Here is a 23,661-nt window from a genome sequence, read left to right as displayed (position 1 = left end):
CCTTATGGTCCCACCGCATGCCGGGCCGCAACGCTTTCCGCTGCCTAAACTGCTCATCATACCGCAGCCATGCCAAACCCCCGTACGTGCGATACGCCTCCCCAATTGCATCCATATAGCCGAATAGAGCCGAGCAGTGCTCCGGCTCCTTTTCCCCTACCACGCTAGCCAAAATTGCAAACGCCTGCAACCAATTGGAAAAGGAACGAGGAATGAGCCTATAACGGCGTTTTTCTTCCTCCTCCTTTTCCTTCTTGGAATCGCTCGGCTTCACCTTGTCTAGGTTAAATTTTTCCAGGGGCAGCAGGGAAAATATCTCCACATACTCCCCTTTCCAAATTTTTTCCCTCACCTCTTTTTTGAGGTGCGCCCCCAGCGGTCCCTCAAAGCACACATACACCTCGCTCTTAGCCCTATCATCCAGCCTCACCACCTCATCTTCCTTTTCCTTCTCCTTTTCTCCCGCTTTCTCGCCTGCAGGCTCCACTACTCCGCTACCTACACCCGCCCCCACCGGCACCTTCTCGCCGCTAGTCGCCGCCGCGCCATCCACCGCCGACCCTGTCCAGGCCGCCGCCGCCGCCGGCGCTCGCGCTAAACCCTGCAAAAACCCCAGCAACTGACTAAGCAAAACTGACCCCTCTGGCGCTGCCGTGCCCGCAGCCACCTCCCCAGCACCCGCTCCCCGCGCCGCAAGCAATGCCGAATCCACGGCTAGCTCACCCGACCGTGACGCGGAGACGGAATGCGATACTGCGATGTCGTCCGCCATCGGCTCCTCTAATTCGTCCCCCGACCTGAGGGCTCCTTCTTCCTCTTCGCTGTAGCCGTCCTCCACCGTCCCAGCTCCAGAGGACGCAGCCGATGCGCCCCCTCCACCACAGCCACCCTCCTGGGCAGCCGCGTGGGCACTGGCGGTGGGCGTCCGCTGCTTTCTTTGCGGCGACAGCCCACAAGACCGCCCTGTCCCCTGGGCCGCCGCCGACCGAGTCCTCTTCCTGGAGGAGCCTCTCCCCGAGCTCAGGGAGCTCCCCACCGCCGGTTCTCCCCCCCCCGGGCCTCCGACCGAGACCTCCCGCTGGGTCCTCCCCCCCCCGAGGGAGACCGCGTCCGCCGGGCGCAGAGCTGATGATCTGAGGGACCTGGCACGCCCTGCGGGGGTCCCACCGTCCCTCCTCTCCTCCGCAGCCGTGCAGGTATCCGGGTGGCGCCTGCCCACACCGGTCCCCCTGCTGGCTGCCTGCGCCCGGCCCCCCCAACGTCCCCGGGGGGTACTGCTGGCCTCCATCACAAGCCGGGCCCGCTCCTGGTCAGAAGCAGCCGCCGGGACGTGCCCCGCCGCCGGGGGCCCGGCGTCCAGAGCAGGCCCCAGGCTGGACACGCCCCCTCTCCGTGCCTCCAGTTCATGCTGGGCACGGCCCGGTCCCCGGGCTGCCGCCGGCCTGTTCACTCGAGCCCGCGGCCTGGGACCGGAAGTAGGCCCCAGGCCGGGCCCGCTTCCATCCAGGCCACCGCTGGCCTCATTCCATCGCTGGGCTCGCTCCCGGCCGGGAGACGCCGCTGGGCTCTGCACTCCAGCCCGAGGCCTGAGACAGGAAGAAGGCCCCGGGCTGGCCACGCCCCCTTCTCGGCCGTCGCGGCCGCGTCGGAGATTCCTCCCGGCGGCCGGGGCAGACGCTGGAAGCTGCTGCCGCCCGCCCCGCCGCGGAGGGTCCCGAGGGGGGCTCTCACTGGGCCTCCTCGCCCCCCCTGCGCCCGGAGAGTACCTGAGCGGGGGCCTCGAACGCCGCCCGCGTCTAGAGGGGGAGCGAGGGGCAGGTGCCGACGGGGACACACAGGCAGCCCTGACGTGGGATTGCACTGCCTGGGCCCCGTGCACCGCCATCGCCGCTCTAATCAGCCGATCCAGCTCCTGGAGGTCCGCCATGCTGGTCCTTGTGGTCCTGGTCCTGGGTCTCAATCTGACGCTGTCCGGAGTCCAAAAGGGGAGGTAAGACCCTCCCTCATCGCTTTTATACTCCCCCCCCCCCCCCCCCTCCCGTACAGGGATCCTCTCTCCACCAATCCCCTATACCTTCTCATAATGCCCCTCATTATAACTTTATTAACCCCTCACTCCCTCCCTTCCCTCTGGTCATGTCGCCCCTCCCCCCTATGGGGTCCATGGCTTTCTTTTCATCTATCTACTGATTTCAGCAGCCTCGTCCATCAACTCTTCAGCTCCTCCTGCCTCCCCTGCCGGTCTCTATGCTTCCTTTCCTGTGGTCAGACGGCCGTAGATTCTCTCAAGCGAGAGAATTGAGCCATTTATACCAATGACACTCCGCTCAAACTCTGATCAGAGTGTCAGCTTAGTGTGATGTGATTTCTCAGATGAGGTAATCAGAGCACTCTGGAAAAGGAGAACATCATTTTTCATCTGCATTTTGAGTCTGACAAAATCAGATTTCCCTTCAAGAATTTTGGGAGATTTAAGGAATTATTTAACTTTATAACCAGTATGTTCCTGCACATAGTAGCAGGCCTCAAAGGAATAATGTTTTTCTCCGTCTTGTTTCTTAGTTTCATATGTTATGGAGATACAAAGCAGCGAAATGAACGGGTACCCTAATATGTTAATTTTGTTATTGTTAATTTTTTTCAGCTCTATGGTGTGATCTATTATTCCACTGCGATGTCCATAATTCTTACCGAAATGAAATGCTCATAGTCAGGTCACAACTGTGCCAATGTGATACTCACATGTGCTCGGTCTTCAGTTGCTCCGACATTGATATTGCTGTCCACCTTCTCTTCCAGCGCTTTATTTAACAGTTTCTCCACGACTTTTACATTGATAGCTTATCCTTAAGGTTGCTTTAGGCTAAGTTCACATTTCCGCTAAAATCTATCAGTCACAATCCGCTGCTCTTGTAAACAGCGGAATCCGTTTAGCGGATTCCGCTGCTCCCATAGACTTGTATGAGCAGCGGATTGTGACTGATGATGCTGCGTTGCATCCTCCGCCCGACTGATCAGTCGTGGAACGACTGACCGCCGGGCGGGAGGAACGCAGCATGTAACGTTTTTTGAGCAGCGAGATCCGTCGGATTTCGCTGCGCATGCTCTCTGGCTCCCTGCACACGTCACCAGCTTTGGTTGGTTACCCGATATTTACCCTGGTTACGGTGCAAGGAGCCAGCGCTAAGCGGTGTAGGCCCGTAACCAAGGTAAATATCGGGTAACCAAGGTAAACATCGGGTGCTTTGCTGTTACCCGATATTTAGGCTGGTTACGTGTGCAGGGAGGCCGACACTTCCCCGCTCGGCCCCGCCCCCTCCCGCACTCCGCACATGTATGTGTACACACACACACACACACACACACCTGTCCCCAGCCATGCAGACAAGCACTGACACCCTCGTCTGGCCCCGCCCCCTGCTCGGCTCCGCCCCCTCCCGCACTTTGCATGTGCACACACACATACATACATACATACATACATACATACATGCACATACACACACTCACTCACACATACACTCACCTGTCCCCAGCCATGCAGACCGCAGCACTTCTACTGACATCCTCAGCGCCTGGCCCCGCCCCCCGCTCGGCTCCGCCCCCTCCCGCACTTTGCATGTGCACACACATACATACATACATACATACATACATACATACATACATACATGCACATACACACACTCACTCACTCACAGATACACTCACCTGTCCCCAGCCATGCAGACCGCAGCACTTCCACTGACATCCTCAGCGCCTGGCCCCGCCCCCCGCTCGGCTCTGCCCCAGAACTCCGCCCCCCGCACACAACGGAATCCGACAAAGAATTCTGTTCTTTGTCATCCGTTGTACAGCGTTGAACAGCGCATCAGTCACATGCGTCAAGCGACGCATGTGACTGATACAAATCAACGGAAATGTGAACTTAGCCTTACACAAGACGATGGATCGTGCAATGCATCGTCTGGGTCACGGTTTTCGTGACGCACATCTGGCATCATACACGACGTCGTCTCGTGTGAAACCTCTGAGCGACGCAGTATCGCTCACAAATCGTGAGTCATGTACTCGTCGCTCAGTTTCATAATATCGTGTATTTTTACTTGTGCCGGTTGTTCATCGGTCCCGTGGCAGCACACGTCGCTCCGTGTGACACCACGGGAGCGATGAACTCTGCTTACCTGCGTCCACCGGCTCCCGCCGGCTATGCGGAAGGAAGGAGATGGGCGAGATGTTTACATCCCGCTCATCTACGCCCCTCCGCTTCTATTGGCCGGCAGCTATGTGACGTCGCTGTGACGCCAAACGTCCCTCCCCATTCAGGAAGTGGACGTTACCCGCCCACAGCGAGGTCGTTCAGCAGGTAAGTACGTGTGACAAGGTTTTCACGACCTTGTGCGACACGTGCAGTGATTTGCCTGTGACGCACAAACGATGGGGGCGGGCACGATCGCTCGTGCAATTGCACGATCGATCATCCCGTGTAAAGCAAGCTTTAGAATACGTCATCAATGTCAGATTGGCTGGGGTCCGACACCCCACACCCATGCCAATCTGCTGTTCTCGGTCCTGGCTTAGTTCTGGATCTGCTCCATCTTCTGATAGCGGCCGGGTACTGCAGATCTGCTTCCGATTGATATGAATGGGAGGTGGATGTGCACATCCGGCTGCAGCCATTATCAGAAGATGGAGCAGCTTCAGAATGAGCATGTCCAGCTGCTTGCGCCAGCACCAAGAACAGCTGATTGTCAGGGGTGCGAGGTGTCGGACCACAGTCGATCAGACATTGATGACCTATCTATCTTAAGGATTGGCCATCAATGTAAACGTAGTGGACAACCTCTTTAATAAGCTGTCAGGAGGCTTTGTCAGTATGATTTAGGGAGAGACACACACTGATGGAAAAACCTCTTTAATTTTGGCCAATATACAACATTTAAATATATCACTTTAGTACCACTTTTGCATGTACTTTTACTTTTATTAAATGTGTTAATTTTAAAGGGAAGGCCTGCAGTAAAACTTCTTTTGGATAACATATAGTCAAGCTATCATTGGTTTATCCAGTACCATTTTATTTTAGTTGTATTTGCTTATGCTTTATAACTTATGGGTCGGTGTAAGGATTTTTGATGCTTTGCCCTTTAATATGAAAAGCCAATTTAATTAGCAAATATTGGATATTGTGCTTCAGTTCATTGAAAATAAATGAATTAACTTATTAAAAGCTGTAATATAGTACACATATGGGGATATCTCTTACCTATTCATTTTAATCTTTCTGCTCACGTTTGCCCTGGGACTGGGTCCCTAAAGAAAGCACAGAATTGACTGCTGCGCTATATTAATTAACACACGGTTGGTGCTTTATAACTGCGCTAATGGCAGTCTCTGTTGTGTGCTGCTCTTTATTGAAGCTGTGAGATATGGTAGAATCTCAGCTAAAGTTAAAATCATTAGTTCTTAATGATTATATCAGAATTACTTTGAACATAGCTGTCAGTAATTCTAACGTACACTATTAGGAATAGCCACTGTCTTAAAATGTTCTCTGTTGCTTTTTGGGGTACAAAGGGGGAGGATGTCACTGAATTATTTTAGGCTCTTTGGAAAACAATTAGTTTTTGGTTGGTTTGGTCATACCTCATGCTTGTGGTGCAGAGTCTTATAGGCCACAATCTACAGTCCCAATCACTATGTCTTTCGAGTGTAAGAGGAAACCGGAGAACCCGGAGGAAATTTATGCAAACACGGGAAGAACATACAAGCTTCTTGCAGGATAGTCTCCTTGGTGGGACTTCAACTCAGGATACCAGCGCTCCAAAGTAACAGTGTTAACCAGTGCAGAAATGCGTAAAAAATCAGCAACATAAATAATTCACCCAATTCTTATCATGGGAACATAGCCTTAATGTCACTGCCAATGTGTGGAAGCGGTTTTTAAGTGGAGCAATCCCAGTTGTGGTCTATTTGGGCCGCATTGGCTCTTCTGCAATGTTCTTTGCACCTTTCTTGGTCATATTTGTATTCCTACGAAGTCTTGAAAACGTTGATTTTCACTATTTACTGCAATACTGAAATTCAAACCTAATCAAATGATTGCAGCTTCAAGTCCTCTGGGGTCTAAAAAATACAGTAAAAGGGAAAAAAAAAAAAAAAAACAATGGATCAAAATATTACATTTATTACCCAAGGTAAAAAAAAAATTAAAAATGCCAAAATTGCTGTTTTACCAGTCCCCAAATTGTAATAACTACAGGTTGGTATGCAAAAGGCTAGCCCTCATACAGCTACATCAACGGCAAAGGGAAAAAGTTATTGGTCTCTGAAAATTGGGCACAAACCATTGTTTTTTTTTTTTTTTTTACAAACATCATTATTTATCTAAGCCAATAAAATAATAAAAAAGTATAGTCTTAGTTTCTCCATAATTTCACCAGTTTGGAGAATAATGTTGTCAGGTCATGTCTCACTGCATAATGAGGAACATAAACATCAAATAATATAGTAAAATTGTTTTATTTTACCATTTCACCACACTTGGAATTTTGTACAATTTTTTTCTCAGTATATTATATGGTTAAATTAATGCATTCATTCAAAACTGAAGCTTTTTTTTCACAAAAGTAAGCCAATACTGTAATGCTGATGGAAAAATTAAAAAGTTCGGACTGTTGGAAGAAGTGGAAGAAAAAACGAAAACACAAAAATGAAAATTTTCTCATTCTCCATTTGAACAATATTCTTTAACAGACGTACACTTGAAGCATTTCTGGCATCTAACCCTTGCTGACATACTACTGACATGTTGTAAAATACCCGTGTGACCATAGTTTCCTGACATGCTGAGCTCTGGTGTACTACAAACCCACCCATGCATTACGGTGGGTGGATGAAAAAAGGCAACATGGACCAGAGGGCAGCCGAGAAATTGTCAAGCTGTCAAAAATTCTGTCATCTGACTGGTCTCTTTATACTGCCCCAGAATTACCGTATCTCCTTCTCATACCTTGTCTCTGTTATGGTTCATTGGCCATAGAATTAAAGAAATCTAATCCTCACTTTTGATAAGTTACAGAAGACTTTCCTGGCAAAATTCCATCAATGTGATTGTAACAATTTTTGCTATCCCTGCAGGAACTATTAGATAACATCTGGACCCACCGTTCCCACTTCTCCACTTACCTTTTTTCTGTTTAACATGTTCTTATAGACATTAAGGAATTAACTTGCCATGACTATCCATTATTATCAGCTGGTGGGAGCGTAGCCGATATTTGTCCAGGAAGTATCGCAATACACACAGGAAAACCAATTCCCACCTCAGCCTAAATCTAAAGCTCTCCACCCAGACATTGATGATAGTTTTCATGTAAAGTTAATAACAAGAGATGAGCGGACCTGTGGAAGTTCAATTTCGCAGAGTTCGGCCGGACTTTAGTTAAAAGTTTGGTTCAGCACCCGGACTTGATCCGAACTTGCCCCCAAATCCCATATAAATCAATGGAGACTCAAACTAAAATGTTTGTAGTAAGGAGTAGGAGGCTGCAAAAGGAAGCAAAATGGGCGCAATTGCCCTGCAAACAAATGTGGATAGGTAATACATTTTTTTAAAAAAGTGATGTGTGATCCCCTCTATTTTTGATAACCAGCACAGGTATAACAATTACAGGCTGCAACCTTCAGCTGTCTGCTTTACCTTGGCTGATTATCTAAAATAGAGGGTATACCATGCTTTTGTTTTAAATTATTTATATAATATTTTTGGAAAACTACATGGGCTCCACCCTATTTTTGATAACCAGCCAGGATAAAGCTGGGGCTGGTATGCTCAGGCTGGGTGGGCCCATGATTATTTGGCTCTCCCAGCCTGAAAATAGCAGCCTGCAGCCACCCCAGAAGTGGCACATCTACAAATATAGCCATTCTTTGCTGGCTATATTTCCTTGTGGATGTCTGCCAAGAGGTTCCAGCCCTGCAGTTTTGGGATTTAGGCAGAGACCATTGTGGTTTTCCTGTGTATTCTCTTTTGCCTCTCCATTACGTACCTATTGTTTTTGTTATGCTGTTAGAAGTTTACCATTTTCTGCATTTATTATTTCTCCTTTATCCATTTGTGCACAAGTTTTATGTCTTCTCACTTTGTGTCCATGTCTGTCTCTGCACGCTTGCTTTATCTATGTTTGTAGTGCTTTGCACTCTCCTCTGGTTCCTATGGAGGTACATGATACAAGCTGACAGACGTTTAGGCAGTCAGTTTCGAGTTGTGGGTTTCTAGATGTGCAGCAAGGGATATTAATCTGTTGAGGAACCAATTAGGGTGCAGGTGCGGTAGCTGTGAGATGAGCTTAATTTCCCCTTTACCTATGTAGGATTACATTCATGCATAACAATTTCCTTTAAAGGGAACCTGACAGGTCTTCCATGCCCTTCCACTCACCAGCATATATATATATATATATATATATATATATATATATATATATATATATTATAAAATACCTTACCTAACGAGCACTTTACACTACCTGACACAAAAACACATATTGAAAAAAGCTCTTTATAAAGTAATTTTTCATATGTAAATTAGCCCCTTGAAGATGACTGTGGTTTCACTGCTGGACATGCCCATTGCGACTCTCTGAAGCCAGGATGCAAGCACCCAACTTCTAAGGCGCAATGATGTTATTGATGAAAGGCGCTTGCACGTGCGGGATTTGCAGAGAGCTGGCGATGATACTGACTCTCTGCAAATCATGTTATCACGCCCACAGGGGCATAATAATATGCGGAGAGGGACGACTAGTCTGAGGAAACTAAAGCCCCATTGACTAGTCAAAGGGGTAATTTACATATTTATAAAGGACCGTGCGGAGCTGCCGCCCCACCACCGTGCGGAGCTGCCGCCCCACCACCGTGCGGAGCTGCCGCCCCACCACCGTGCGGAGCTGCCGCCCCACCACCGTGCGGAGCTGCCGCCCCACCTACACCCCACCTACTGTCTCCTCCCCAAAATCCTTTAGGATGTAAGCCCGCAAGGGCAGGGCCCTCTTCCCCCTGTGCTAGTCTGTCTATTGTAACGTGTACATGTATTCTGTATGTAACCCCCTCATGTACAGCACCATGGAATCAATGGTGCTCTATAAATAAACAATAATAATAATAATAATAATTATCTTTTTTCAATATGGCTTTAGATATCAGGCAGTGTAAAGAGGGCTCGTTAGGAAGGTTATTTAGTAATAACTATATAAATGCTGGTGGATGAGAAGGCATGCAGGACACAACAGGTTCCCTATCAATGAAAATAAATTGTAGAAAATTAAAATATACTGCATTTTTGTCTGCCAGATTTTTTGCATGCATATAATGCAAATAGTCATGAAGAAATTTTCAATATGGCTGATGGGATCAGGTTTAGTATACTTGGTCTATTCCAGACAAAGCTCATAAAGTTAAAAATCACTGTATACCGCTGCTACATCGCAGGGTAATGCAGTTGCATTACGATTTTTAAGGTAGCATGACAAGCAAGTCACAAAAAATACGACTGGTTCCAATGTTTTGCAACTTGTTTGTCACAGTCGCAGATTCACATTCACCCACACTAAGCTGCAATATACATAGAGCAATCTTAGTCTCTGTGTCGTCCCAGGCTCCATATGTTAGAGGTTATCAAGTGATACTTTGCGTATAAGCTGATTTTGTACATAGGTTTTACTATATAACTTGTTAACAGGCATAGCTGTTACGACAGTGCCCATGCACTCACACGAGTTACATAAAAAACAGGAGAAACACAATACCTGTGCCCAACAAGTCCTTGTTCAGACTAGGATAGTCCTTAATCTGACCCTAATTTGTCACTGCCTGACTGTGGAGGTTGGCACACTAAGAATATGCAATGGCGCCTGTATTGAACATCGACTGACCCTGGGTGTCCTTAACTCCACCCTATCTAAAGTCAATGTTCAACACAAGACGGGATGTCAATAAAACTAAATACACATAACTAAAGGATGAGGCACGAACTTAGGAATGTGTTCACATAGTATCTCAGATCAGACAGAAGAAAATAAGAAGAACCCAGAAACAAATAGATTATAATAAATCTCCCAAGACACCAAAAGTAAGTGAAAAGGAAGGAGTGCAAGAAGGGGAATCATTCACAGATTCTTGGCATGGAAATCAACTGGGATTTAACATGCAGGATAAACCCCTAGCTGAGGAGCTGGAACTTCAGCCACTTATCCACCAGGAAATATAGCCAGCAAAGGTGAGTATAAATAGCCCCTTCCAAGATGTTATAGGACAGAACCAAGAAGCATACTCAAGAAAGGAAAGAAAAGACAAAAGAATCATTAGCAGTTGAACAGAGACCAAAACAGGCTGTGGCTCGGGAGAGAGAAACCAACCATGCAGCAAGAGGTCACTGGATCAATTCCCTAAACCAAAGTATAACAATAGAATCTGTTATTTAAATGTGAACCTTGTATATTATGTATCTGTATCTGTTTACAGTACAAAATGTTATAAAATTAATAGATAAGCATTATGTACCTTTTAAAATCTTTAAGGCTTCAGCAATTGGTTGGTCCCTGTCTAACCCTGAAGGAAAAAAAAGAAGAAATAATGTAGAATGGGGCCCCATCGTGCATGATCAGGTGGCTGTTCATACGTTTTCTCCATTCACTTCTATGGTAGATCTGAAAATGGTCAAGCACCATAAATTTATCCGGTAGGACAACCCTTATGAACACACATTAGGAGAATCTTATGGTAACAGCAGATCCCGTTTGAGTTATTTTCACCGCTCCTTCTTGAGTTTAATATGAATTATGAACAATTTCTTATTAACATCTCAAAATGTAACTGCATCAGATAATTATTATTGGTTAAACTTTAAAGGTTTTTACAAGTGCGGTTTGAACAACTGTAAAATGTGCACAGTAGCTAATAAATGCACACAATTTTCTGATGCAACAAATAATAAAAGCTATCCAATAAAAACTTTTTTGAATTGTAATACACAATGGGTGACATATATAACTGAGTGCACAAGCTGTAATCTGAAATATGGCGGCAGCACAAAACGCTCTATTTGTACACGAATCAAGGAACATTTACATGATGTAATCAAAATTAACCCATTAAAAATATATATCACAGGCTTCTAAACATTTAATTAATGAACATGGGAGAACAATAAATTCATTTACAGCATATGTGATTGAAAAGCTCCAAAAAAAACCCCCAGGCATAAATATAACATCAATGATCTAAGAAGAGGGGAAGCATGGTGTGACGCCCTGGATCCCAGGGGTCACAGGTCACTACACAACACCAGACACCCCCTTCCTTGGACAGGTCTCACCAGTCAAACATTAAATCCTTGTTGCCACCCTCCAGGGTTGATGTCCACACCAGGTGGGGCGGAGCCAGGTGGTTGGCCCCACCCACCCAGGAGTTCACAGCCTGGAGTCGGGAAAAACACAGTAGTCCAGTCCAGTTGTGGTCTGTAGTGAGTGAGGAGTGAAAACTGTTAGTGTCTGGGTCGGAACCCAGGCACATTCAGCAAGGTCGGCAGACGGTCTGCAGGAGTTAGCGAAGGTCAGCGGAACCGTAGGAACGGGGTCGGGCGGTGGCCTGCCGGTACCAAACCGGGGAGCAGATTGGAGCCAAGCACCAAGCAGGGTACTCAAACCCCGACTAGGCTTAAAGCCAACCTCTAGTCAAATTCTCTGATTGCGGTCTGGACCTCAGGGGTTCATTCCCAACCAAGTCCCGATTGAAGGCAACAGCCCAACCATTATGCATAAGTGCCACCGCCAAGGGCCAGAGATCCAAAGGGCCAGCGTCTGCGGGCAAAGGGGCTCCCCCGGCACATATATGTCGGGGAGCAGACTACCGGTGCCCAGGCATTGGAGTCAACATACAAACACAGGTGCATTGAAATGACAGCCACCATCAACCCATCCAGGGAAACACTGCAGCTGGCTGCGGGCCCCGTCCATCCAGCCGTTTGGTTTGCTAGAGACTCTGTCCATCTGTGTCTGAGTGAGTACACCAGTGCCACCCGGCACCACGCCGCGCAGCGCCGTGACCCTGCACCCTGCGAGCCCCCATCCTACGGGAATCCAACCAGCCACCGGGCCCCGGGACCAACAGCCCCTACCCACGGAGGGGTCAACACCTAGCTGCTAGACATTATGTTGCATTATTGATATACAGTGTGTCCGTCCACCATTAACTTGAGAACGGCGACAGCTATAGGCATAAAAGTGGTGTCTAGGTATAGTAAAGTAGCCATGCGCTACACAATGAAACCACGTATTGCGCCACCTGGTGGAAAACAACGGAGTTAGCATTTTTATCTTGAAAACGGAATGAGATAGACAAAAAAAGTGAATTAAAAAATTGTAGGGCATCATCAATTCAATATGAATCGACAATGGACTTGTCAAAGCGCTATCCACAGCGCGAAACGACTGTTGCCGTCTCCTGTTCCCGCACCCTCCCCTCTCCCCACTGTTCCTGTGAATATGTCTGCCATAGCAGAATAAAGAATTTGTTGCCATCTGCAGAGTGAGCTGCCGCTTCTTTTCTACTTTTGGATTCTGGAATCTTGATCACGTTGTCAGCAGAGCACCACCTGACATGGCGATACAAGCTTTGGAATAGCTAAAGGTACCGTCACACTAAGCAACATTGCTAGCGACATCGCTGCTGAGGCACAACTTGCTAGCAATGTTGCTGTGTGTGACATCCAGCAACAACCTGGCCCCTGCTGTGAGGTCGTTGGTTGTTGCTGAATGTCCTGGACCATATTTTAGTTGTTGCTCTCCCGCTGTGAAGCACACATCGCTGTGTGTGACAGCAACAGAGCAACAACTAAATGTGCAGTGAGCAGGGAGCCGGCTTCTGCGGGCGCTGGTAACCAATGTAAATATCGGGTAACCAAGAAGCCCTTTCCTTGGTTACCCGATATTTACCTTCGTTACCAGCATCCGCCGCTCTCACGCTGTCAGTGCCGGCTCCCTGCTCTCTGATGATGATGAGTGAGTTTTGAAATACTCAAATTTGTGATACTCGTAACGAGTACTGTACTAGCGTATTCGTTCCAAATAGTGTGTGCAATGCAAGTCAATGGGGAATACTCGCAATATAACGAGTAACCCAAATGCCGCACTATTCGCTACTCGCATGAATAGTGTGTCACTCGGGTTACTCGTTACATTGCGAGTATTCCCCATTAACTTGCATTGCACACACTATTAGGAATGCATATGCGAGTATCAGAAAGTATTCTTTTCCGAGTATTGCGAATCTGAGTATTTCGAAACTCGCTCATCAATAGTTCTGATTTATCAAAGTGTTTATGGAAGAAATTCAACAAAAAACGCATTGAAAAGTCACACAAATTTAGCAATGTAAGGTTGTGTAAAAATGTTGCAACGTGGCATTTTCAGGACAGTTTCCAACAGGTTTTCCAAATTGGGCAGAAGAGATCTGGCAATGTCAGCTTGTCTAATTCAAGAGAAAAATCTGTGGCACCTCTTAGTGAATTCGGTTCCCCTGACTCCACCATGCTCCCTTATCACGACTGGCATGAACAACACCAGTAAAACACGTCCATGAAATTCACGGATAGAACAAATATGACCTAAACAGACATCTAAATAAGACCTCACTCAGGGTTTAGTACAGGGTAAAAGTACAGCAAATGTCTTATCAAAGATACTTTTTTTAGGTGCTGAAATGTCACACTATGTCTTCAGGAACAAAAACTCTGGATTCCGAAAACGCGGTATACACAGTTGTTTTCAATCTTCAAACCTTCAAACATTTTCTGGTAGACCATGAAGCCAGAAAAAGATATGTTTTGGCCATCAGTTTTAGTGACTTTTCAATTCCCAGTGTTTGCAAAGAAAACATAAAGTTTATATACAAAATTCTAGCTCATGTAGGTTAGGGAAATGGAGCAATTATTAGTTGACAGGAATCACCAACAATTTTGATGTTACTGCAATATTTAGGGAGGCACTAATATAAGATATGCACTATTCATCCCCCCAGGCTAAAATAAATTGGGGAAATAAAGCAGACGGGAATTGGTTTCGGATACTCAGATATTGTAGCATCCAACAATATTTGTTTTATTCATGCTCTTCTGTGCAGTCCTTTGTCAGAAAATAATTAATCCACAAGCACGATGCTGTTATACGACGCAATCTACTTTTTGGAATCACTTCCAAATGTACTTTTTATTTTTACAATACATTATATTAACAGGAAACTACCAGAAAAAGTCATATAATTGTATTCATGCCTCATAACTAGAATAACATTTTCAGTGTAGATTACAATCTATTTGTTTTTGAAGTCCTCTAACAATTCAAGCTGAATGAGCGGCAACGATGCGGAGCTATATGGTTTGAAAAACTTGTTTTCAAATACCCCATCAGACTGGTTTCACACATAGTGGGGCATCGTTATCAATACCAACTAATTCTTCAACTATTTTCTGCTAATATGTTAATTGCAACTAGATGTAATGCCTGAGTGTAGCCACAGACTCAGACTGGCTGTAAGGGGAGTCTAGAGTAAGGCTGCTCACAAAGCATGACCCCAAGAACTCTGCAATCCTTTAACCCCTATATAGGGATGTGGAATTACACAGAGCCGCAGAGATCACTACCTGTGGCAGGCTGTAGTCCGTGGTCGTCAGGCAGGGTCAAAAACCAGGAGATGCAAAACAGGAACAGAATCGGCAGGCAAGGGCGTAGTGGGGAGACAAAGCAGAGGTCAAATCCGGAACTGGCAGCAGGGTACAAAAACGACAAGCAGGAGGGTAGTTAACAACAAGCAAAGGTCAGCGCACAGGAATCACAATACAAACAGCACATGAGCCAGGAGTACAGAACTATCTCTGGCAGGGGTCATGTGACAGGAGGGGAAATAAGAAGAGTGTGATGTCTTCCCATTGGCTGCAGGTGAATGTTGGCAATATCAGCTGGAAGACACGCCACCTACAGTCAGCCAGTGGTACTGCAGGTTCCAGGGAAACCAAGCCTAGTGGATGAGCGGAGCCTGTGCTCCGCAGAGCCACGGGCACCGACACCTCTCCCATCACCAGCACTATCCATGGTGGGAACATGGCGTCGTCTGGCGATCGAAGCAGAAGTCGCAGGAGCGGAATCTGGTGGGGACGTGACACTAGAAATAAGCGGACCTGACGAGTTTCAAATTCAACAAATTGCGTGAATTGTAACAGGAAATGTAATTTCCAGTTTGTTCATCCTCCTCAAATTCAATGTCCATTCTTGAGCTTTGCAGTTTAGGGAGACCCATGAGCATAATACTTGTTATATGTTGTCACGGGGTATGAAATGACAGAACAAAGGCTCCTAGGCTGGCCCTCAGACTTAAGACCCTGCGCTGTCACTTATCTCAGAGGTAGGTTTGATTGTAGCTAGGTCTCAGACTCCTGTCTGAGCCTTGATCTTACTCTCCCTCTCCCCTACCCTTGGGGCTGGCCAGAATCACAGTAACTAAACACCACAGAAACGACACAGATAAGGGAGAAAAAAAACCTGTACACACTGCACTCAAACACAAAAGAGAGACTATAAGTGTACAAGGGAATAAAGAAGAAAGTAAACACACGACAGAGAAACTTCCACATCACTCAAAATAGCAACTACAAATCACCATGAACTGGATCACCACAAAGACTGGAATCGCTCGAGCAAAGCTGAAGCTATTATCAGCGCTGAGTAGCAAGGTCCAGAATCTTATATAGGAAGGAGACGGCTGTGATTGGTAATTAGCAACATGAGCTCCTAGTAGAGTTCCCCAGGTTAGCAAGAATTAACTCCTGCAGGAATGAGGAACAGAGCACATGAAAGAGCCGACGCCTAGCTCTGGCTGAACAACTAGGAGACATCAGATTGCCTGGAAGGCTCTACAGTGTGAACAGAGCCTGACGCTGCCATGACACCTAATGAGTCTGGATCTAAACACCACATGACAGATGTAGAAAAATAAACCAACTTATACTTACTACACTGCTCACTCACTGTCCCTGTATTGTCATTGGTCCCTGCGCAGGACAACCAAGGCCTAGAAGTAGACAGAAATTCCAGCCTAGAGTGTGTGGCGTAAGGTTGTGTCTCATGTCGTGACCTTGCTACGCACATGCCTAGGCATGTTCACAACCGGAAGCTGCAGACTAGTGTGTAGAGCCCATGTGCTTCAATGTACGTCAGCGGTATGAACAGACGCCAAGGACCTACAGGGGAGAGCAAGCAATGGAGGTCCCCTGTGTAATATTAGTTTCCACTTTGCTTGTTAACCTTTTTCCAGTCGGCTACAGTGCAGCACAATGGCAGTTAGCCGGCTGAATCGAATTCTAGAAAATTTGCATTCTTAAGAATCCTGATTTTTGGAAAATTCTAGTTGAATACAATTTAATTTGAATAAATTTGCCCAACTCTAAATGAGACTCCTTAAAAAGTCGTAAAAATGTACACTCCCTCATGGACTGATTTTACGTATTCCTGTGATTTTTGTGCAAAGTTTACCCAAAATGCAATTGTTTGTGCACAAAAATGTCACAAAAAGGTTACAAACAAAAATAAAGAGAATATTTTCTTTTGTGCAAAATTCATGAACCAATTAAATTTTGTGCAAAAAATGTCAACAAATATCACGAAACAAAAAAAAGAAAAGTGACTTAAAACCATAAGGCCTGATGAATCGGACCCAAAGCATCTAAGGCCACTCGCACATTGAGGAGTTTTTGAGTTTTTTACCTCAGCATTTGTAGCCAATACCAGGAGGGGGTAAAAAATGCAGAAGTGGTGACGTGTTTCTATTATACTTTTCCTCTGATTGTTCCACTCCTGGTTTTGTTTTACACATACTGAGATAAAAAACTCACCAAATACTCAATGTGTGCACGTGCTCTTAAGCACACAATAAATACAGGGAAACTCATGAAGGACAGGTTTTTTAAAAAAACAAATTGCAGCAGAATTATGGTGCATTTAGCTTTATAAATCTTCCCCTGTGGTATTTTTTTTAATGCAGAAGCTATTGGACCATTTTTTTTCATGCGAGACTGATGGACACATTTCTTGATTTGTCTCAAGGAACTATATAAAAATCTTCAGTGACATTTTAAAAACTGCTGTGTTAAATCTGTGTGTAAATGGGATAAGCAATCAGTCAACATATTTCACTATATAAAATGTATACACTGTATAAAATGTATATATGTGCGTCCTAGACCTGATGAGGCTGGTGTGCTTACTTTTGAAATCTATGTCAGAATGGCTCTTATTGCTGAATAATGAAATGAGACTTTTCCAGCTAGAGCTGGACTAAAAAAAAATCCTCTTTTTATTATGTGACAGGAAAACTTTCAAAAAGGATTAGATATCCTTTCTGTTATGGATTTTCAATGTTGTTAGATGTTAATAGAAAGTGCTGGTAAAAGCAAGAACTTTTTGTAATTTACGAATTTTCACTTGGTCCCATGATCATTACAATTTTATCTTTAATTCCAAACCACACATTGCTTATGAGACTAAATATGGCTGATGAGACTAATACCAGTTGAGACCAATACATTTAGCATGTTCTGGCTTAAAGGGACTCTGTCAGCAGGTTTTTGCTACCTCTGAGAGCAGCATAATGTAGGAAAAAAAGACCCTGATTCCAATGATGTATCAGATGTATCATTTAGCTCACTGTGTGCAGCAATTGTGACATAATCAGAGTTTATAGATGTAAAAATGCAGCAGAGCTTAGAAAGCTAACCCCACCCACAGCACAGCTCTCTGTGTACATTGTATATTGATAGTGATCTGCTGTTCACAGGGGATGGGGTTAGACAATTTGGCATGAAGCAGCTAGTTCCAGCAATGATAATCTGCTAGTGATAAAGCCTTTATTGTAAGAAAATAACAGCACAGAGCCTGATAAGTGACACATCACTGAAATCTGTAATTCAGTATCTATCTCCTGCTGTCTTCAGATTACATAGCAAAAACATGCTGACAGATTCCCTGGGTTCACACAACCATATTTCCTCTTTATGAAAAAAGAAAAAAAAATAGTCCAAAAAAATACAATCTGATTATGCTAGTTAGATTACAGGCCTTTACTCCGCGTTTGAGCAGAGTGGGATCCATTTTTCCTAGATGTGGAGAATAAAAAAAAAAAGTTTTCTCCACCTTCTCCATTCTGTCAGTTCGTCATAAATGGATTGCACTCAGATGTCATCTGAGTGTGGTCCAAGATTTTTGTCTGTCTACCCATAGACAAGAATGGCTAAGTGACATCTGATTCTCGAAGGCAAATTGTGCATGCTGTGATTTTGTTTTTTTCTTAGACCACTTGGTATGAGGCAAAAATTTGACATTGTGTAAAAGAGGAAAGGGGGTTTATATAAGGCACCAAATGGCAAGCATAATATATTAAATATAAAGGTGCTTTAAAGGACCATATGGTGTGAAAAAAAGACAATTTGTTTATTGACTCAAGGTACAATCAGAGATTAAAAACACTAAAATAGGCTGGGATACATAAAGTAGCCCAAACTAATTTCATGTACAATGGAAATGCACTCCTAAATGAACTCATAATTAAAGATGAGCAAATCCTTGGAAGTTTGGTTTGGCGCACCAAAGCGCACCTCTATGGGTTCGGCCCAAACCAGAATGGTAGTCACTGATTGGCAGTGCGGATCTCCACCCACATACAGCCAACCCATAAGCAGATTACTTCCAAAGGCTGGTGGGCGGTGGTTTTTCCATTTTTTATTTATACACACTACATCTGATCATGCTGTTGTTACCCACGGCCACAGTGTGAACTGATCAAACACTGCAAGCGGCTCTCACAAGACTAAGCACCGAGGGTACCCGAGCCCAGCGAAGCTCACGCAAGTTAAGTTCATATGTAAAGCATCCGAACTCGTTTTTTTTTAAAAAAAGAAGTCAGTGTTTGGCCGAAAACCGAACACCGAACCTCGGGTTTGCTCATCTCCACTCATAATGAAGCTACTAAATTCCCCAGCATAAATGTTATCCCAAAAAGCAAATCAATGTACATAAAACTTAGCAGCACAGTGTATCATGATAAACATAAAATGGTGGATGCATTTGGAGCTGAAAGCTCATATATGCATGGAAAGTCACATACAGAGTAAATGCAAAAAATGCTAATAAATCATATAATATATAAAATATAACTCCTAAGTTTAAGGCATGTGACCCCAGAGCTGCATACCTGACTGCAATAAGATAAGAGGGACAAAAAAATTGGATATGTTCACTGCCACATTGAATGAACATCATTGGTTCGAGTGCGATCCGATTTTTTACGCCAGTATGTAATTCGATGAAATTTACAGTAGTCTGCACCAGGCCAAAGAAGCATTCCTAACAAAACTTCAATCCCCTAAACGTTTCTAAATATATGTGTAGTGCAGTTCTATTAAAATATTTACTGATCGCTGTCATTCCCAGTTTCCAGCGCAGCTCCAGTCCTCTCCCATAACTTCAGTTGCAACTTTCTAGATCACACTGGGGTTTGTGTCCGAACCAGAATTCGCTTTACAATGTTTGTCTGTGGTGGCTCATTTTGATGCTCCATAGACTTAAGGCCGCTTTACACTACGATATCGCTAGCGATCTCGTTAGCGATGTAACATGCCAGATCGCACATACGATTTGCTGAGATCGCTCATAGGTCGTATTTTATGCGGCGGTCACATGAGCGATCTCGGCAAATCTAATCTGCGATCTGGCATGTCACATCGCTAACGAGATCGCTAGCAATCTCTTTGTGTGTAAGCAGCCTTTATATTGTAAAAGCAACTTTTAGTCCCCTATTAAACCCCCGTGTGATCCTGTGAGCTGAAATTGCAGTCACGCGAGTGAGAGGACTGGAGCCGCACTTGAACCCAGGGTGGACGGCCATCAGTATTATAGCACACTTATACTACTCATATATATATATATAGAAAGGTATAGAGGATATGCCGTAAGTTTTGTCAGAAGAGCTTCTTTAAGACCCATATCTATTCTTATCTATTGTAATACGTAAAAAAACCACAAACTAAAAAGCACAAGAAAAAAGTTACTAAAGCATATTAAGAAAAAAACATTGAGAATATGGCATAAATTAAAAGCAGACATAGGAGGGCAGGTATTTTTAGGCTGCTTTCACATATCCGGTTTTTACTGTGCGGCACAATCCGGCTCTTTGCAGAAAAAACGCAACCGTTTTTTTTTGCTGCCGGTTGCGTTTTTTCCGCATAGACTTTCATTAGTGCCAGATTGTGCCTTGCGTTCGGTCCGGTTTTTGCCGGATGCGGCATATTTAGCTGATGCGGCGGCCGGATGGAACGTTGCCTGGCACGTTTGTTTGTTAGGCAAAAAAAATTCCGGACCAATGCGGCGCTTTTTCCAATGCATGCCTATGGACGCCGGATGCGGCAAAAAACGCATCCGGCCGCCGCATGCGATTTTTTGCACTGCGCATGCTCAGTAGCATGCCGCAACCGGCAAAAACCGGACGGGCCGCATGTAAAAACTTATGCAAAGGATCCGTTCTTTTCGCTGCATCCGTTGCATAGGTTTAAGAGCCGGATTTAGCCGCACTGCTAAAACCGGATGTGTGAAAGCAGCCTTACACGTGTTTTTGTGGGAGTGAAGGTAACCTTTAACATTAACATTTAATTTTGTTAAATTTGATAACAACAACATATTTTGAAACTAATTTACAATTCCAAGTAAAATAAAAAAAAGATAAATATATTGCTGATCATGATGTATAGTATCATTTTTAATGCAGCCCTTTTTATTATTGTTGGAAGAGAAATTGACTTTTTTACTGTATGTTTTTACGGTGATATAAAGCAATGAAACAAGTAGATTTTATGGTTGCTATGAGGCAGAAACAATTTTCTCCTGACAATAGGGCTGTTGGCATAGAAACTAATTTGTCTGTTCCATCTCAAGTTTAAAACTCTCTTGCCGATGTTCTAATGAACAATTAGAGTTTTCTACCATAAAAAAAAATGTGAGCGTCCTCATAAAGTTTGGCACATTTACATGTTAAATCGGCAAACAATGAAAGTTTTCACTTTGTTTATTTTTAAATGTCACTGTGATGATACAAACTAATTTGATATTAATAGATTGTTTCCCTGCATTAGTTGTAAACAGGTAAGTGAATCACATCTGCTTTCGAGACATCATACGCGGACCACATGGGTGTAGTGTCCTGATTTCACTCTTCTTGTACCATTAGCATCAAAAGTACATTTTCCTGTGTGATTCATTAACCCCATTCATTACCAGCTAAGATTGAGCCTTCAGGACTGATTTTTTTTTCTTTTTTGTCATTTCACTGCTTTCTTAAAAAACTTTCCATACTCTCGTCAATGAGCTGCTGGACAAGTAGGTTTTATTTTTATTAAATATTTTCTTACCAACATTTTAGGATGCGTACAATTTATTGTTAAACTTTCAATTTGTGACCACAGATCTTCAGGTATATTAACTCCCTCTTCCCCAAACATTTTAGATAGCTGTTGGGCAAAACAATGCTTTGGTCAATCATTCAGCCGGCAGATTTCTCTCCTGACATTACCGCATGCAGGAGCTCTCTGTTCTCTAAAAGAGCCATTGTTTGTAATAGCTGACAACTTTTCTCACCGAGAACAAAGGAATCAGCAGTCCGAAATCAGACATGCTGGATCCGTATCTTCCCCTACAGCATCCCATACACAACAGACTTTTTGCTGAACCTATTCGTATTGGTATCAGCATCGCCGGGTTTGATCAGCATTGGTCTATTAAGTATGGAGGGCTTAATTGTAAGATTTCCTTTTCGTAAATGCAATACATCTATGATCTGGTAACTCAATTAGTAATCTTGGGCTTAAATGCATAGCCTACTTATTATTGTTTTATGAAACTTGTTGGGGTCATGATTTTGGATCAATTACTGATATATATACAGTGCCTACAAGTAGTATTCAACCCCCTGCAGATTTAGCAGGTTTACACATTCTGAATTAACTTGGCATTGCGACATTTGGACTGTAGATCAGCCTGGAAGTGTGAAATGCACTGCAGCAAAAAAGAATGTTATTTCTTTTTTTATTTTTTTTTTAAATTGTGAAAAGTTTATTCAGAGGGTCATTTATTATTCAACCCCTCAAACCACCAGAATTCTGTTTGGTTCCCCTAAAGTATTAAGAAGTATTTCAGGCACAAAGAACAATGAGCTTCACATGTTTGGATTAATTATCTCTTTTTCCAGCCTTTTCTGACTAATTAAAACCCTCCCCAAACTTGTGAACAGCACTCATACTTGGTCAACATGGGAAAGACAAAGGAGCATTCCAAGGCCATCAGAGACAAGAACGTGGAGGGTCACAAGGCTGGCAAGGGGTACAAAACCCTTTCCAAGGAGTTGGGCCTACCTGTCTCCACTGTTGGGAGCATCATCCGGAAGTGGAAGGCTTATGGAACTACTGTTAGCCTTCCACGGCCTGGACAGCGTTTGAAAGTTTCCACCCGTGCCGAGGCCAGGCTTGTCCGAAGAGTCAAGGCTACCCCAAGGACAACAAGGAAGGAGCTCCGGGAAGATCTCATGGCAGTGGGGACATTGGTTTCAGTCAATACCGTAAGTAACGTACTCCACCGCAATGGTCTCCGTTACAGACAAGCCCGTAAGGTACCTTTACTTTCAAAGCGTCATGTCAAGGCTCGTCTACAGTTTGCTCATGATCACTTGGAGGACTCTGAGACTGACTGGTTCAAGGTTCTCTGGTCTGATGAGACCAAGATCGAGATCTTTGGTGCCAACCACACACGTGACGTTTGGAGACTGGATGGCACTGCATACGACCCCAAGAATACCATCCCTACAGTTAAGCATGGTGGTGGCAGCATCATGCTGTAGGGCTGTTTCTCAGCCAAGGGGCCTGGCCATCTGGTCCGCATCCATGGGAAGATGGATAGCACGGCCTACCTGGAGATTTTGGCCAAGAACCTCCGCTCCTCCATCAAGGATCTTAAGATGGGTCGTCATTTCATCTTCCAACAAGACAACGACCCAAAGCACACAGCCAAGAAAACCAAGGCCTGGTTCAAGAGGGAAAAAATCAAGGTGTTGCAGTGGCCTAGTCAGTCTCCTGACCTTAACCCAATTGAAAACTTGTGGAAGGAGCTCAAGATTAAAGTCCACATGAGACACCCAAAGAACCTAGATAACTTGGAGAAGATCTGCATGGAGGAGTGGGCCAAGATAACTCCAGAGACCTGTGGCGGCCTGATCAGGTCTTATAAAAGACGATTATTAGCTGTAATTGCAAACAAGGGTTATTCCACAAAATATTAAACCTAGGGGTTGAATAATATTTGACCCACACTTTTATGTTGAAAATTTATTAAAATTTAACTGAGCAACATAACTTGTTGGTTTGTAAGATTTATGCATCTGTTAATAAATCCTGCTCTTGTTTGAAGTTTGCAGGCTCTAACTTATTTGCATCTTATCAAACCTGCTAAATCTGCAGGGGGTTGAATACTACTTGTAGGCACTGTGTATATATATATATATATATATATATAT

At 44.4% G+C, this 23,661-nt stretch overlaps 1 protein-coding gene across 1 annotated transcript in view; it reads left to right on the top strand.

Annotated features, from left to right (window-relative positions):
- SLC9A9 (solute carrier family 9 member A9) overlaps positions 1-23,661 on the top strand; it is a 1,094,760-nt gene that overhangs the window by 288,758 nt on the left and 782,341 nt on the right. The window lies entirely within an intron of this gene.

Source organism: Anomaloglossus baeobatrachus, chromosome 3 (assembly GCF_048569485.1).
Source record: "Anomaloglossus baeobatrachus isolate aAnoBae1 chromosome 3, aAnoBae1.hap1, whole genome shotgun sequence".
NCBI classification, from domain to species: domain Eukaryota; kingdom Metazoa; phylum Chordata; class Amphibia; order Anura; family Aromobatidae; genus Anomaloglossus; species Anomaloglossus baeobatrachus.
This window is presented reverse-complemented; position numbering and strand designations above follow the sequence as displayed.